The sequence below is a fragment of the Alexandromys fortis genome, unplaced genomic scaffold (genome assembly GCF_014885135.2).
Source record: "Alexandromys fortis isolate MF-2015 unplaced genomic scaffold, M_Fortis_MF-2015_v1.1 scaffold_74, whole genome shotgun sequence".
In the NCBI taxonomy this organism is placed as follows: Eukaryota; Metazoa; Chordata; class Mammalia; order Rodentia; family Cricetidae; genus Alexandromys; species Alexandromys fortis.
In genome coordinates this window covers 2545184-2560819 of record NW_026068008.1, presented here as the reverse complement: position 1 = coordinate 2560819, position 15636 = coordinate 2545184, and the positions used below count along the sequence as shown (strand labels likewise).

The window sequence follows — 15636 nt, the reverse complement described above, 5'->3', positions numbered from 1 at the left end:
AAAGAAGCTTAGTGAAGGAGTCGCCATGATTCTCCCACTCCAGACAGACGCAGGTTAAGATCCTCCCTGGTAAGCCAGCTCGTGGGCTACATAGAATATTAGACATGGGTTAGAACAATATGTAAGAGCTAGCCAATAAGAAGCTGGAACTAGCCAGGCCAGGCAGTGTTTGAAAGAATACAGTTTCTGTGTAATTATTTCGGGGAATTAGCTAGCCATGTGGGCGGCCGGGTGCCAGGGAAGCAGCCCTGCCGCTCCTATTTCAACACATGATGATAATGGACTAAACCTCTGAATATGTAAGCCACCCAATTAAATGTTTTCCTTTAGAAGAGTTGCCATTGTCTTGATTTCTTTTCACAGCAATAGAAAACCTAAGATAGTGGGTCTTTCTTTGCTGGTGTTCACAGGTTACTGTTTAATTTCTTAGCTCTTGATCACAGAAAGCAATTCCCTGATGAAGGGCACAATTGTGAGCTGTGAGCACAGCAGCTGGGCCTGGAAAGGAGATTAAGGTAGGCTACTATGAGCAGATCAAGGAAGGTAATAAGCATTCTGCAGCAAAACTCTCTGGATAAGCTTTGCTTTCCTCGACTCCAACTCTCTTCTGTAGGGCAAATGCTGCATACTGAGTTCATCTTCTGATTTTTCTGAGGTTGGTTTTGGTAAAGGTGTCTCTTTTGGGGTTCCTCAGATATGAAAGACCCTTTTCAGGGGTAAAATCTAGGGCATTTGGAGTTGAAATCAGTATTTTAACATACTGAAGCTATGACTTGGATTTCATTGGCAAAGTCAGCTCTTCAATAGTTTTGCAACTGACTCTTAGTCCCTTCTGTGTGCAAATGGCAATAGTTAGGATCTGCTACACACTTTTGTGGTATGCAGATTGCCTGGTTTCATTTATTTTTCTTGTCAATAAGAATTCTCTGCCAGAATGCTAATAGAAATTTTATTTTTTGCTTATGACATTCATTGAAGTCCTCACTATTCATTGAAAAACTGAGTCAAAGGCTTCACACATTTATAGGATACTTTACTTTTCCTTCTTCTAAGGTGTCTTTTGATTAAACTACGTCATTTCAATAAACATACACAAGATAGCTGTCATACAAATACTGGCAACTTACTTTTATTGAGTGTCTTTAAAAAATGCATTGGTCATTCTAAAGGCTTTACAATAAACATATATGAAACCTTTAAAAGGCTCTTTTAAAGGAGACTAAGGTACATGATACTAATATAAAATTAGGAGAAAATTTGTTCTAAAATTAGATTTTTTAATTCCAGAATCACTTTCTTGAATTTCAAAACTAATTTTTCTTTTTATGCAAGCATTTTTGTTCACTGTCATTTGGTCCAGGTCATGATAACCCCACACCAAATGAATGACATGAATGAACATTTTTAATCTCCATAACTGACCTCATTCTTTGTTTTCTTTCAAAAACAAGCAAATAGGAATTTAACCACCTAAAAAGATTCTGACTTCATTTGAAAATTTCTTTTCATAATAAATATTTGTTAATTAAATATTCTTTTAGGTCTATTTTCTTCAGTGACTCATTTTTCCTTCTTCCCAAGATAGCCATTGGGTCATGGATAGGATCACCTCTGGTTTGATGTCTCCACTCTCTGGTCTCATGGCATTAACAAGATTCCCACATCTTGGTGTCACAAAGATTTCATTCTGACATCAGGACAGCTGGTTACCACTTCTTTGGGTCATATTGGATAAAGTAACTTCATAAACTGTTTGGTGTCTGTTGATATTTTCTTTACATGTTGCTGTCCCCTTTTCAGAGAGACAGATGATATTTTCACAGGAATAGCTTATGTTCAGCTTCTACCTTACCAGATTTTTCTCATTAACTTCTTCATGGTGTATTGCATATAATAGCAAAACTATATTCTTGGAGCTTTAAATGTTTTTTTTTTTTTTGTTTTGTTTTTGGGATTCAAATCTGAGAGGTAATCAAGGATGTCATTGAAGTTTTGATCTTTCTGTTTCCCCTCAAGAGGTCGGGGATTATGTAAGTGTGCTGTTGTGTGGCATATATAATACTGTGGAACAACCTCACTGTCTCATGTGTACCAGGTAGGCAAGCATCCTACCAGCTGAGCTGTATCTGCAGCCCCCCCCTTTACTAGGTGTCTTTCATTAATTTATTCCTTCATGTCATGTTCATTTTTTTCCTGACTGTAAACCTAATAAATGTTTGCAATCAAAAAACTGGAAACAAGTTATTAAGAGAAAACAGAATCTGTTGTCTAGAAATTATAAATAAAATTTTTTACTTAAGATAGTGTTTTTAAAACATTTTCTTCTGATTATTTTTCTATGCATTTTTTTTTAGGTTACCTGTTCAGTTACTGTTTATAGGTAGTCTGCTTACTTTAAGTGAAAGTACCATAAAGCTCTGCTTCATATATTCTATTTTTACTTGATGTTTTACAGAGGCTATTTCTGTCATAAGCATTTCCTGTAAGTGTTACTTTTAGTAACTGAGTATGTTCTATTATTTTGAGGCACTATAACATATCTCATTTCTCTTTCTCTGATACTTTAGCTTATTTCCAATTTTATTTTTCATCTTTAACTCTTCAATATTCAACATTTGACTGCTTTGATAAGATCTTTTATTATTTTATTATTAAACTTAATTAAAGTTTTTTATGTGACATTTCTGTGACTTAAGTTAAAATTTAATAATTCCATTTCCTTCAATAACTAATATCCAGTTTTTCTTATTCAGCCAGATCTGGGATAATCAGAATAAAAATATTAGTGATTTAAATCCTGGATACCTTTCTTCTGTAGCTTTTTCATTCCCCAAAATAAATTAAAACAAATCAAAAAACAAAACAAAAAACCTGAATTAACTTGCCTTTAAAAACCAAGGTTCTCTAGCTTCCTTTCTCAGATCCTGCCAAATCCATTCCTATCTACTTGTTGTCTCCTATAGGACCAGAACAAATCCCATGATCTCTGTGATTTAATTTCATAAAGTCCTCCTTTTGATCCTTTAATGAATAAATTCCATACTGCACCACTTACTGACTGTTCTTAGCACTAGTCAATGTATCACATACCTGTGCATGTAGACACAAGAAAGTAGTTTATGTACTTTTTTCTATCACAAGTATTTCTGTTAAGCTAACTTTTTTTTTAGTAAAATAGTTGATTATTGGTTTATGTAATACCATAATAAGGACAACTGAATATCAAAGTGTGGAGAGAAATGGCAGAAAGCATATGGAGAAAGGTAACATTAATCCATAGATGGTGGGAGTATACACTCATGCAGCAACTATGGTAATCAGGAGAAGGTTACTCAGCAGGCTAAAAATTGATCTCTCACAAAGTCCAGCTATGCTGCTATTGCGAATATACCAAAAGGATTCTATAACCCATTGCAGAGACACTTGCTCACCCATGTTTGCTACTGCTCTAATTACAACAGCCGGATACTTGGAACAGCCTACATGCCCATCAGTTGGTGGGTGGATAATGACTATTTGATAAATTACACAGTATGATATTACTCAGAAGTTAAAAAGAATAATGGCATTATGGAATTTACAGGTAAATGGATAGAGCTAGAATTATTCTGAGTGAGGTAACCCAGACCTTGATATAGATATGAATAATTTGCATTGATATAAATCTTGATTTATTGATACAAGATTAAGGTCAATTTTGTTATATCTATATTTATGCTCTTGATTAAGGTATTATGATTGTGTAGCTTATTTAAAATGTAATGTATAATTAAGAAACAGATTAATAGATAATCATCTATAATATTCAAGTTTGTAGTCATGTTAGTTAGATTTTCTAGATGTGCATAGATATATTTCAGATAGGTATTCTTCATATCTTTCAAAGACTACAGAGTATGGCATTTAAAATTTTTTAATAACTTAGGGCTTTTCATGATAATGAGACACATCTGCTTCTGGCAGCACCAGCTACTTCAAGAGAAAGATGGGCATCGAAGAGGCTCCTTATGGTGTTTGATAGCCGTTTGGGTAAGAAACTGCTCTTGCCTGGACTGTTGAACAAACTGTACATGAAGAACCCGTAGAGAGATGACTGCTGAACTTGCCAAAAGGTGTGATGATCCTTTGGGGTTCCTTCTTCATGAAAGAGTCTGTGAGACATTTTGCAGGATACAGAAAAAAGTGACTGAACTGTCTTTATAATTTCTTGCTTCATGGAAATGTCTGCTGGATGCTATGCACCTGTAGGCTGAAGAACTTTGGGTTACTGTACAGGCAGTGAGATGTCTCTGCCATTTCTAGAGTTTTGGAATGTGCTTACTTCTCATTTACTTAGGTAATATTATATCCTTTTGGAGTCTTTGATGAAGTTGAAAAATTTATAGTTATAGTTTTCCTTAGTTATGATAAAAGATAAAGTAGATATAAATATTGCAACTGCAATTCTTGCTTGATAACTGCTTTGTTATATATAATTTTACTATGTTAAAGAGAAAGCCTTTTTTTCCTTTTTAAACAGAAAGGGGGAAATGGTGTATGAGGTCCTTCTGTATGTGTGTTGCTTTCATTGGTTAATTAATAAAGAAACTGCTTGGCCTGATAGGGCAGAACTAAGGTAGGTGGAGTAGACAGAACTGAATGCTGGGAAGAAGGGCAGACAGACAGCCCCCATGGAGATGTCAGGTCAGACTTGCTGAATCTTTTCTGGTAAGCCACAACCTTGTGGTGATTATTAGAAATTGGTTGAATCAAGATGTAAGAATTATCCAATAAGAGGCTAGAACTAATGGGCCAGACAGTATTTAAATCAATACAGTTTCTGTGTGATTATTTTGGGTGTAAGCTAGCTAGGCGGCTGGGACAAACAAAGGGCCCCCGCTCTTCTTGTAACAAGACCTCATAACAAAGACAAGCATTGCAAGATTTCTCTTACATGTAGATGTTATTTTTTAAACTTTAGAGATCTGTGTTTCATTCAGAATATCCACAGAGACTAGGAAGCCAGTTAGGGATCAGGAAGAAAGAGAGGATCTTCTAAGGACGCTGTGGTGGTTTGAATGAAAATGCCCCATAGGTTCACAGGGAATGGAACTATTGAGAAGTATGGACTTGTTGGAATAGGTGTGGCTGTATTGGAAGAAATGTGTCAATGGGGGTAGACTTTGAGTTTTAAAATGTTCAAGACAGGCCCAGTGTCTCATTCTTTTCTTCTATCCACTGATCCAGATGTAGAATTCTCAGCTACTTCTCCAGGACCATGTCTACCTGTATGTTGCCATGATTCCTACCATGATAATATTGGATTAAACCTTAGAGCCGTAAGCAAATACCAATTAAGAGCTGTTGTGGTAATGGTGACTCTTCACAGCAATAGAAACCCTAACTTAGACAGCAGTGAACATAATACAGTACTATAATGGGGTAAAGGAAAAGTTAGAATAAGAGGATTAGTTGGGGTAGAAGAGGGACTAAAGGGAGGGTTAACTAACACTATATGCCTTTTAAGATGTCACAAATTTTGATATAATCTACTATTTAAAACTTCCTCAAATTTGTACATACAAAAAAGAATTTATATGTAGTTACCAAGTAACAAGGGAGACAATGTATCAAGCAGACAAACATGCTACTAAATAAAATCCCCAGTAGCATGAAAAGTTACAACTACCTTGAGTTTTGACCAAATGGGTCATACTTACCCACTTCAGTATTACGAGATATTGATAATATTATTGGTTACCATTTACAACCTGACAGTAGGACCCTATTGCTGTGGACAACATATACTTATGTCAACCAGCGTGGAGAAATTGAACTGTTCTCAACAAGGAGCTTCATCCCTTCTGATCACAGCACTAGATGCTACAAATGTATTAACTGAGGATAAAAGTAATCATTACTCTCACCCAACTACAAAGCCTGTGTGTTACAATGACAATCTGTGCACAAGATAATACTTGATGCAATAGGGTCACAAATGTTTTGGAAGTAAACAACCACCTTTTGATTGGAGTTCAGACATGAGATAAAATTCATACCTGACAGGTTAAAGAGGACACGAACCCGAGACTGGTAGGCTATGAACCCAGAGGAAAACCTACTACAATTATTCTTTTAAATGAGCATATAATAAGCATATTGACATATTGTTATATCCATGCACTAATACATTGCACAACCCATATCAGAGAAACTTCTTGTAGTAGATGGTATTTAAGACAGAGGCTCAAAACTGGACAGTCTAAAGAGAGTGAGTGGGTTTGGAAAAAATCAGACCTGAATGGTATGTAGTTTTCACACTTCTCCCTTCAAAGCTCAGGGATTTATGTGGAATAGGGGTGTAAAGATTGTAAGAGTCAAAAGGTGGTATATAGCTCCAAGAAAACAGACACAACAGGGCTCTTGCACATAAGCACTTGCAGAGACTGTGACAACATGCACAAGACTTGTACAAGTTAAAAACAGGTAAAAAATCCGAGGATGGAGAAGGGGAAGTAAGCACAAAGTCCCACCCATAACCAAGAAGTTACTAGCAACTTGTAGTATTTAAGAAGTGAAAATTAGTTTTCTGCAGTGGAGTGATACTGGGCATATCAACCACACTCCAGGGCAAGCCTTATGCTCTGGAGCAGTTGGCCAATATAAAATAGACAAACAAATTTTATGGTATACATGCGTGTGTGTGTGTGTGTGTGTGTGTGTGTGTGTGTGTGTGTATGCATGTGTGTGTGTACTGTGATCTCTTTTGGTTTGCTTTGGTTTAAGAGAGAGGAAGAGCATGAAATTGGGTGGGTAGGGAGTGAGGGAGGATCTGTGTAGAAATGCAAAGGGAAAAATGTGACTAATATATTTTTTATGAAATATTGTCAAAATGGAAATAAGAAATAAAGATCTGAATTCTTTTGTGTAAAAAATGGAAAAAAAATTATAAAAGGTTTGTATTCTGTTGTGTACATGAAAAGGAACAATAAGACATAAGTATGGATGATTCTGCAGATTTAAAGGATAAAATTAATTGTGGAGCTTCAGGAAAAGTTGAAGTTCTTCAACCTCAAGACCAAAATGCAATTTTATCAAGTAGGGCGGAGGCATGGCTGCATTTTACAACCTTTCCATTAAAAAGGGAATTTATTGCATCCAGGTACTTTTGAACATAGTCAATAATTAACACTTTAGCCAAAAGTTAAAATGAAATTTTAGTATGATTGTCTAATAATTTTAAAATGACTTGTTTAAAAATATATCAAACTTTATAATTTTCACCATTTTCAGAATAAGAAAAGGTAAATGAGATTACATTGTTTTACTAATTGTGTTTTTTTCTAGGTTGATTAAGTTACAGTGAGTATTGATGAAAAGATTTTATGTTATTGACATTCCCTGGGATTTTTTATATATATACATGAATCCTTTTGTCATGATCTCTGGTTGTGTCCCTGAGCTCCATTTAACCCTACTGTTAAATTTTGAAGACTTTCTTCTTGACAGAAAAATAAATATGATTTTTTATCATTAAAATTAAACCATATTTGGTCTAAAAGACCCTACAGACCCCACCCCCCAAACCTGCAGCTAGCCAGCTCTCATGAGAACATCCTGTTCGCTTGAGACCCTAAGGACCCTCTCAGGACCTGCAGCTAGCCTGCTCTCATGAGAACATCCCATTTGCCTAGGGAAACAGGATGCCTATAGTCAACACATGTGCCAAACTTAGAATATCAGCAGTTTACAAAAGAAACAATTCCCCCTATGAAGGATCCCAGCTTAACTGTAACATCATTTCACAAGGCTCTTGACAAACAAATGTAAGTGCAGAGTGAGGTCAGGGCCCCTGGCTGCAAAGCAGGATATTTGTGACATAGGATATCTATACAATGGGATGTCTGTTGCCATACATCTGTGCTGGGAAAGGAAAAACCAAAAAGGAATAGGATATCTGTTGCCATACATCTGTGCTGGGAAAGGAAAAACCACTTATGCCCCCTGCCTCATTCCAACCAGACCAATAACCACGCATCTGCTTCTGTAATCTGCTTTGGCCACCCTATTTCCTATAAAAAGACCTCCCCCCCAGTCTGCAGGGCGTTCAAGTCCTCTGAAAGACTTTGTTGCCCACAGGTACCTGTGTTTACCCAATAAACCTCTTGCGATTTGCATCCGTGCGGTCTCTGCCTGTTCCTTGGCGTCTGGGAGGTCTCTTCCCAAGAGAAGGTCCTCTTCGAGGGTTTTTCAGGTCTTAATAAAATAAAAAAGAAAGAAGTCCAGCACTTTCTTGTCTTAATCTTAAGATTAAGACCTAGCACTGCAGTGTTCATTCTTTCCTTTGTTTAAAGAGAGGTTTAGTTTATTTTAGTCTTCTCAGAACCAGCATTAACATAACACAGTAGCCTACTGACTCACAGATGAGTCAGCTTCTCTTACAATTAAGAAAGAATTCAATGAAAAAGCTAGTGTTTATGTTATCTTCCCAATCTCTCATTCCATTTGAAACCTCTTTTTAGGAAAGTCACCCCACAGCATGATTCATCTATTGCTCATCTTGCAAAGAAAATATGTTAATCTTTTGTCTTTTGCTTCCAAAGAGGAATCTAGTTACTTTAGTTAGAAAACAAGAACAGATAGGCACCCACCCACAGGAATACTTCTGAATAATGGATTCCAATTTCATTTCTTTTCCTTTGTGTCTTTCTTTGTTTTATTTTGAAAGAAACATTTTTCCCTTCTACCTACTCTGTGCCATTTTCATCTGTTACAGCAGTGGACTAGTTTTCCTGATTTTATTTTTATAATTTAGAATTTCATCAAAACTATTTAAAAAGCTTCCTGGAAAGCAAGTTTGCTTTGGTTTAGAGTATGCTATGTATTTTTCCATGAATTTCTAATTTTACAATTATAATGGTACCATTGTATATGTAGTATTTTGTTTTAATCAACTCACATGGACTCTTTTCACCCCTAGTAAAGTATTATGAATCCAGCATTTCTGGAATCTTTCAAATTATTATCATCTCTACAAGGTAAAATAAACAAACAAACATTGGCAAATTTAATATGACTCAGACTAGTATAATTATTAAGTTAATAGAATGGGTCTCAATCTGCTTGACTAAATTTATTTAAGGTTACACAAACATCCAAGACAGAACTGGTTTCAATGTCTTTTGTTCTCTAAAATTCAATTGTTTCTCGTTCTAAGTTATATTAACAAATACGTAAAAGCTGTCTTATTTCATGAACTATGCATGCACAGTTCTGCTTTCTAGAACATTCTTATTGCATTTACATTTTTTAAAAATTCTCTGTTACTGGGAGCATAAACATGCATGATTGTAGCTCTTGGGGTAAGAAATTTTCATCCTTGTTGCTTATAGAATTTAACCCTACAGTATAAAGAACTTATATAATTAATTACTTTGTTCATTATACTGAAGAATCAAATATTTATGAAGACATTAATTTTACTTACATTATACTTGTTATGCCTTGTGGGTATGGAGAACAATCAGAGAAGGGGTGCCCAATATATATGAAGGTACTAATCTTATTTACATCATACTTGTTAGGTTTAGTGGGTATAAAAAAACAAGCAGAACAGGGGTGCCCAAGTCCTAAATCATAGAAGTATATTCTCATAAGATCACAAATTAGGCGAGCATTACTACTGCCTGGGGAGAGAACTTTTGCCAGAGTGAAGTTTCCAAAGTCATAACTGTCTAAGGAATTTACTGTTTCTGTGGCCCAGTGCCTCTCATTGCCCTTTAAGAGAGGGCCCTTATGAGAAATATGGCTCTCACTTTGCTCAGCTCTCAAGATCTTCATGTAATCTTCTTTGGCCAATAGATTGGGAATGACAGTGTACAAGCTACAAGACTCAGGTCCATGAACGTTGCACATTTATACTTATACTCACACAAATGACAGCCAGTTAAGTTATTTTCATTGGCATGAAGTTCTGCCAGGAGATTTTCTATGATCTGGAAATATAATTTTTGTTACCACAAGTTTTGAGAATCTTCTGGTATACTCATGCAGAGGCTCAGAGTGCTGTTTCCAATAACTGTGTGAGAGTAGAATGAAATGGTCAATGAAAAATCATTCACTCTCAAGTACTGATGAAATGAAAAATGTGACTCTAATGGGAAACATGAGCTTATTTGAATATGTAGATCTCTATTCTAAGTATTCAAGGGCAAGGACAGAAAACACATGAATACCAACTCCTAGAAACATGGATAACCAACCTGTGTCATCTGAGATTTAATATTAAGCATTAGTTTAATAACTGAGTCTGAAGGGACAATATATGTTACACAGAAATATGAGACAGATACCGCTTCATAGCAAAGGGAAGTTGAATGTTGGAGAGCAGAGTTATGCCAACCAATTACTCATTTCCCACCAGGAGAAGTCTTTGAATTTTTCTCTGTGAAAATGAGAGGTTTTAGGGTTTTTGTAGAAAATTTATTTTACAAATGAAAGGATAATTCCCTGTGAGCTCCATGGAACCCTGCTACATAGCTTGTTCCAATACTGAGGGGACCTAAGAGACAGCCATAGCAAGAATTAGACCAAGATGCCAAGACACTGCCAGCCTCATTTGAAAGAAGAGATGGGTAGGTGCCAATGCAAGAATTCCTCCAACATCCTAAAGAGCAACATGGTAAAACCAGAACCAGTAGACACACAAGAAGATTTAATCATTCTAACCAGAAGAAGTAGAAGAAAATGACTTTAAACATAACTTTATGAAAATGATGGAGACTTTTATTTATTTTTTTTTAATTAAGAAAGGTTTTATTTTTAAAACAAAACAAATACATTGACATACATCCAAATGCCACAGCAAGCATTCATTAGGTTTTATGAGAGGAAAAACTACACTCTGGTGTCTACTAAAAACTAGAACAGTTTTAGAACAACCACTGCTTATGGTAACATGGGTACATGGACATCTAAGAAGCCATGGTTTGTTTGCAGCTATGTGGAATGCATGAGCAGTGTGAAGTAATAGAAGGTGGGGTGGCTAGACTCACTCTCAGACCCTTTTCCCCACTGTGTGCTCTTGTGTTGCCCTGTTGAATCAATCAGCAGGTAAAGGTACAAAGAACTTAATATCAAAGAAACTTCCAAAAATCAAAAATAGATTCAAGGTCACGGCTAGTTACCCCAGAGGTTGGGGGAGGGGGGTTCTCAAAAGCCATATTTCACAAAATGGCAGGCACTAAATCTAGTCACATGTGCTTGCAGTAGAAAAAGAAGCACTGATCTTAATAGAGACTGGTCTTCTTCATGATGCGCAGGAACTCTTGCTCATTGACCTCGCCATCTCCATCTCCATCAGCTTCATCAATCATTTCCTGCAGCTCCTCATCAGTCAAGTTCTCGCCTAACTCCTTGGCCACACGTTTCAGATTTTTGAATGATATTTTCCCAGTCTCATCATCATCGAAGAGCTTGAAAGCTTTCAGGATTTCTTCTTTGGTGTCTTTCTCGGACATTTTCTGAGTCATCACTGTCAAAAAGTCACTAAAGTTCCATTTTTCCTGTACCTTCCTTATCAATTTCACTTATCATCTTCTCTATTTCTTCTTTCTTGGGTTCAAAGCCCAGGGCCCTCATTGCAACCTTTAGTTCCTTGACGTCTATAGTTCCAGTTCCATCAGCATCAAAGAGATCAAAAGCTTCCCGGATTTCCTGTTTCTGTTCTTCAGTCAGTTCAGGCTTAGGGCTCATTCTTTTTCTCTGACTATTGGATGCCATGTTTGTCTTCTTAAAATTAGAGGCCATCACCGAATGGACGCCTCCGCAACCAGTTGTTAAGGCCTGGAGACTGTTAAAGAGGAAGCGAAAAACTCCCTTAAAGAAATGGAAGACAACACAAACAAAAAGCTGGAAGGAATTAATAAATACCTAAAAGAAAACCAAGAAAAAACCAAACAGGTAAAGGAATCAGTTCAAGATTTGAAGACTGAAATAGAGGTAATTAAAAAAAAAAAAAAAACAAGGGAATTCTGGAAATGGAAAATCTGGGTAAACAGGCACTACAGAGACAAGTATAACCAACAGAATACAAGAAATATAAGAAAGAATCTCAGGTGCTGAAGATTCTATAGTGGAAATAGACTCATTGGTCAAAGAAAACATTAAATCCAATCAGTTCTTAACACAAAACTTTCAGGAAATCTGGGACAACATGAAAAGTCCAAACCTAAAAATGTTAAAGGGTAGAAGAAGGAGAAGAACTCAAATTCAAAGGCACAGAAAATATATTCAACAAAATTATAGAAGAAAACTTTCCCAACCTTAATAAGAATATCCCTAGAAAGGTACAAGAAGCTTACAGAACACCAAATAGACTGGATCAAAAAAATCCCTTCACCATATAATAATCAAAACACAAAACATTAAGAATAAAGAAAGAATATTGAGAGAGAGCTGCAAAGGAAAAGGTCAAGGAACATATAAAGGTAAACCTATCAGAATTACACCTGACTTCTCAGTAGAAACCATGAAAGCCAGAAGATCCTGGATAGATATGCTGTAGACACTAAGAAATCATGGATGCAAGCCCAGACTACTATACACAGCAAAGTTTTCATTCACCGTTGGTGTAGAAAAGAAGATATTCAATGACAAAAAGAGATTTAAACAATATGTATGCACAACCCCAGTCTTACAGAAAGTACTAGAAGGAAAATCTCAACCCAAGGAAGCTAACTACACCCACATTAACACAGACATCTGATAAACCCCCACCAGCATAACCCAAAGAAGGGAAACACACAAACACTACTACCAAAAAATAATCAGAGGTACCAAACACTGGTTGTTAATGTCACTTAATATCAATGAATTTATTCACATATAAAAAGACACAGGCTAAGAGAATGGATACAAAAACAGGATCCAGCATTCTGCTGTTTACAAGAAACACACCTCAACCTCAAAGACAGACACTGCCTCAGAGTAAAGGGTTGGGAACAGGCTTTCCAATCAAATGGACCTAAGAAACAAGTGGGTGTTTACCTAATATCTAACAAAATTGATTTCAAACTAAAATCAATCAAAAGGGATGGAGAAGGACACTTTATACTCACAACAGGAGTAATTCATTAAGATGAAGTCTCAATCCTGAATATTTATACCCCTAATACAAGAGCACCCACATATGTAAAAGAAACATTACTAAAATTTAAACTGCATAGCAAACCACACACACTAATAGTAGGAGATTTCAATACTCCTCTCTCACCAATGGACATGTTAACCAGACAGAAACTTAACAGAGAAATAAGAGAACTGATAGATGTAATGAATCAAATGGATGTAGCAGACATCTATAGAATATTCCACCCCCCAAAAAGAATATACCTTCTCAGCACTTCATAAAACCTTCTGTAAAATTGATCACATACTCAGTAACAAAGCAAACATCCACAGATACAAAAAATTGGAGTAACCACCTGTGTCTTATTGGATCACCATAAGCTAAAATTTGATAACAATACTACTCCCAGAAAGCCTACAAACTCATAGAAAATGAACAGTCAACTATTGAACTGCCCCTGGGTCAAGGAAGAAATAAATAAAGAAATTAAAATCATAGCACTAAGTGCCCACATTTAAAAAAATGGAGAAAGTTCACATTAGTAATGTAAAAGCACACCTGAAAGCCCTAGAACAAAAAGAATCAGAATCATGCAGGAGAAGTAGAAGACAGGAATAGTCAAATTGAGGGCTTAAATCAACAAAATAAAAACACAGAAAACAATACAAAGGATCAGTGAAACAAAAAGCTGGTTCTTTGAGAAAATCAACAAAACAGACAAACCCTTATCCAAACTAATCAAAAGGCAGAGCGAGAACAACCAAATTAACAAAATCAGGAATGAAAAGGGGGATATAGAAGCAGACACTGAGGAAATTTAAAGAATCACTAGGTCTTACTACAAAAACCTGTACTCCACAACATTGGAAACTGTAAAAGAAATGGACAATTTTAGATAGATCCCATATACCAAAATTAAAACAAGACCAGGTGAGTAATTTAAAATGACCTATAAGCCATGAGAAGATAGAAGCTGTCATCAAATGCCTCCCAATCAAAAAAAGTCCAAAGCTGGGTAGTTTTAGTACACAATTCTACCAAAACTTTCAAGAAGGGATAATACCTATACTCCTCAAAGTGTTCCACATAATAAAAGCAGAAGGGTCATTGCCAAAGTCTTTTTACGAGGATACAGTTACCTTGATATCAAAACCACAAAAAGACTCAACAAGAAAGAATTACAGACCAATATCACTCATGAACATTGATGCAAAAATTCTCAATAAAATACTGACAAACCTAATCCAAGAACACATCAAAAATATGATCCATCATGATCAAGTAGGCTTCATTCTAGAGATGCAGGGCTGGTTCAACATATGAAAATCTATCAGTGTAATCTATCATATAAATAAACTGAAAGAAAAAACATGATCATTTCATTAGATGCTGAAAAAACATTTGACAAAAGTCAACATCCCTTCATGATAAAGGTCTTGAAGAGGTTATGGATACAAGGATCATCTCTAAATATACTAAAAACAATATACAGCAAGCCAAAAGCTAACATCAAATTAAATGGAGAGAAACTCAAAGCGATTCCACTAAAATCGGGAACAAGACAAGGCTGTCCATTCTCTCCATATCTCTTCAACATAGTTCTTGAAGTTTTAGCAATAGCAATAAGACAATAGAAGGAGATCAAGAGGATTCAAATTGGAAAGGAAGAAGTCAAACTTTCATTATTTGCAGATGATATGATAGTGTATACAAGTGACCTCAAAACCTCTACCAGACAACTTCAACAGCTGATAAATATTTTCAGTGATGTGGGAGGATACAAGATCAACCCAAAAAATCAGTATCCCTCTATACACAAAAGGTATAGAAGCTGAGAGGGAAATCAGAGAAACATCACCCTTCAGAATAGCCACAAATCACATAAAATATCTTGGGGTAACACTTACCAAGGAAGTGAAAGACCTATTTGAAAAGAACTTTAAGTCTTTGAAGAAAGTAATTGAAGAAGATACCATAAAATGAAAAGATCTCCCATGCTCTTGGGTAGGAAGGATTAACATAGTAAAAATGACAATCCTACCAAAAGCAATCTATAGATTCAATGCATTCCCCATCAAAATCCTAACATAATTCTTCACAGACCTTGAGAGAACAATAATCAGCTTCACATGGAAAAACAAAACAAAACAAAAACCCAGGATAGCCAAAACAATCCTTTACAATAAAGGAACTGCCAGAGGCATCACCAACCCTGACTTCAAACTCTATTACAGAGCTACAGTAATGAAAACAGCTTGGTATTGGCATAAAAACAGAGATGTTGACCAATGGAATTGAATTGAAGACTTGGATTTTAATCCATAAACCTATGCATATCTGATTTTCAACAAAGAAGCTAAAACTATACAATGGAAAAAGGAAAGCACCTTTAACAAATGGTGCTGGCATAACTGGATGTCAACATGTAGAAGAATGAAAATAGATCCATATCTGTCACTATGCAGAGAACTCAAGTCCAAATGGATTAAAAACCTCAATATAAATCTGACCACTCTGGACCTGATAGA

General features: G+C 35.9%; 1 pseudogene; it reads right to left on the bottom strand.

Moving 5' to 3' along the window:
- Nucleotides 1-10778: 10778 nt before the first annotated feature.
- Nucleotides 10779-11817, bottom strand: LOC126513372 (centrin-2-like; annotated as a pseudogene).
- Nucleotides 11818-15636: the final 3819 nt, after the last annotated feature.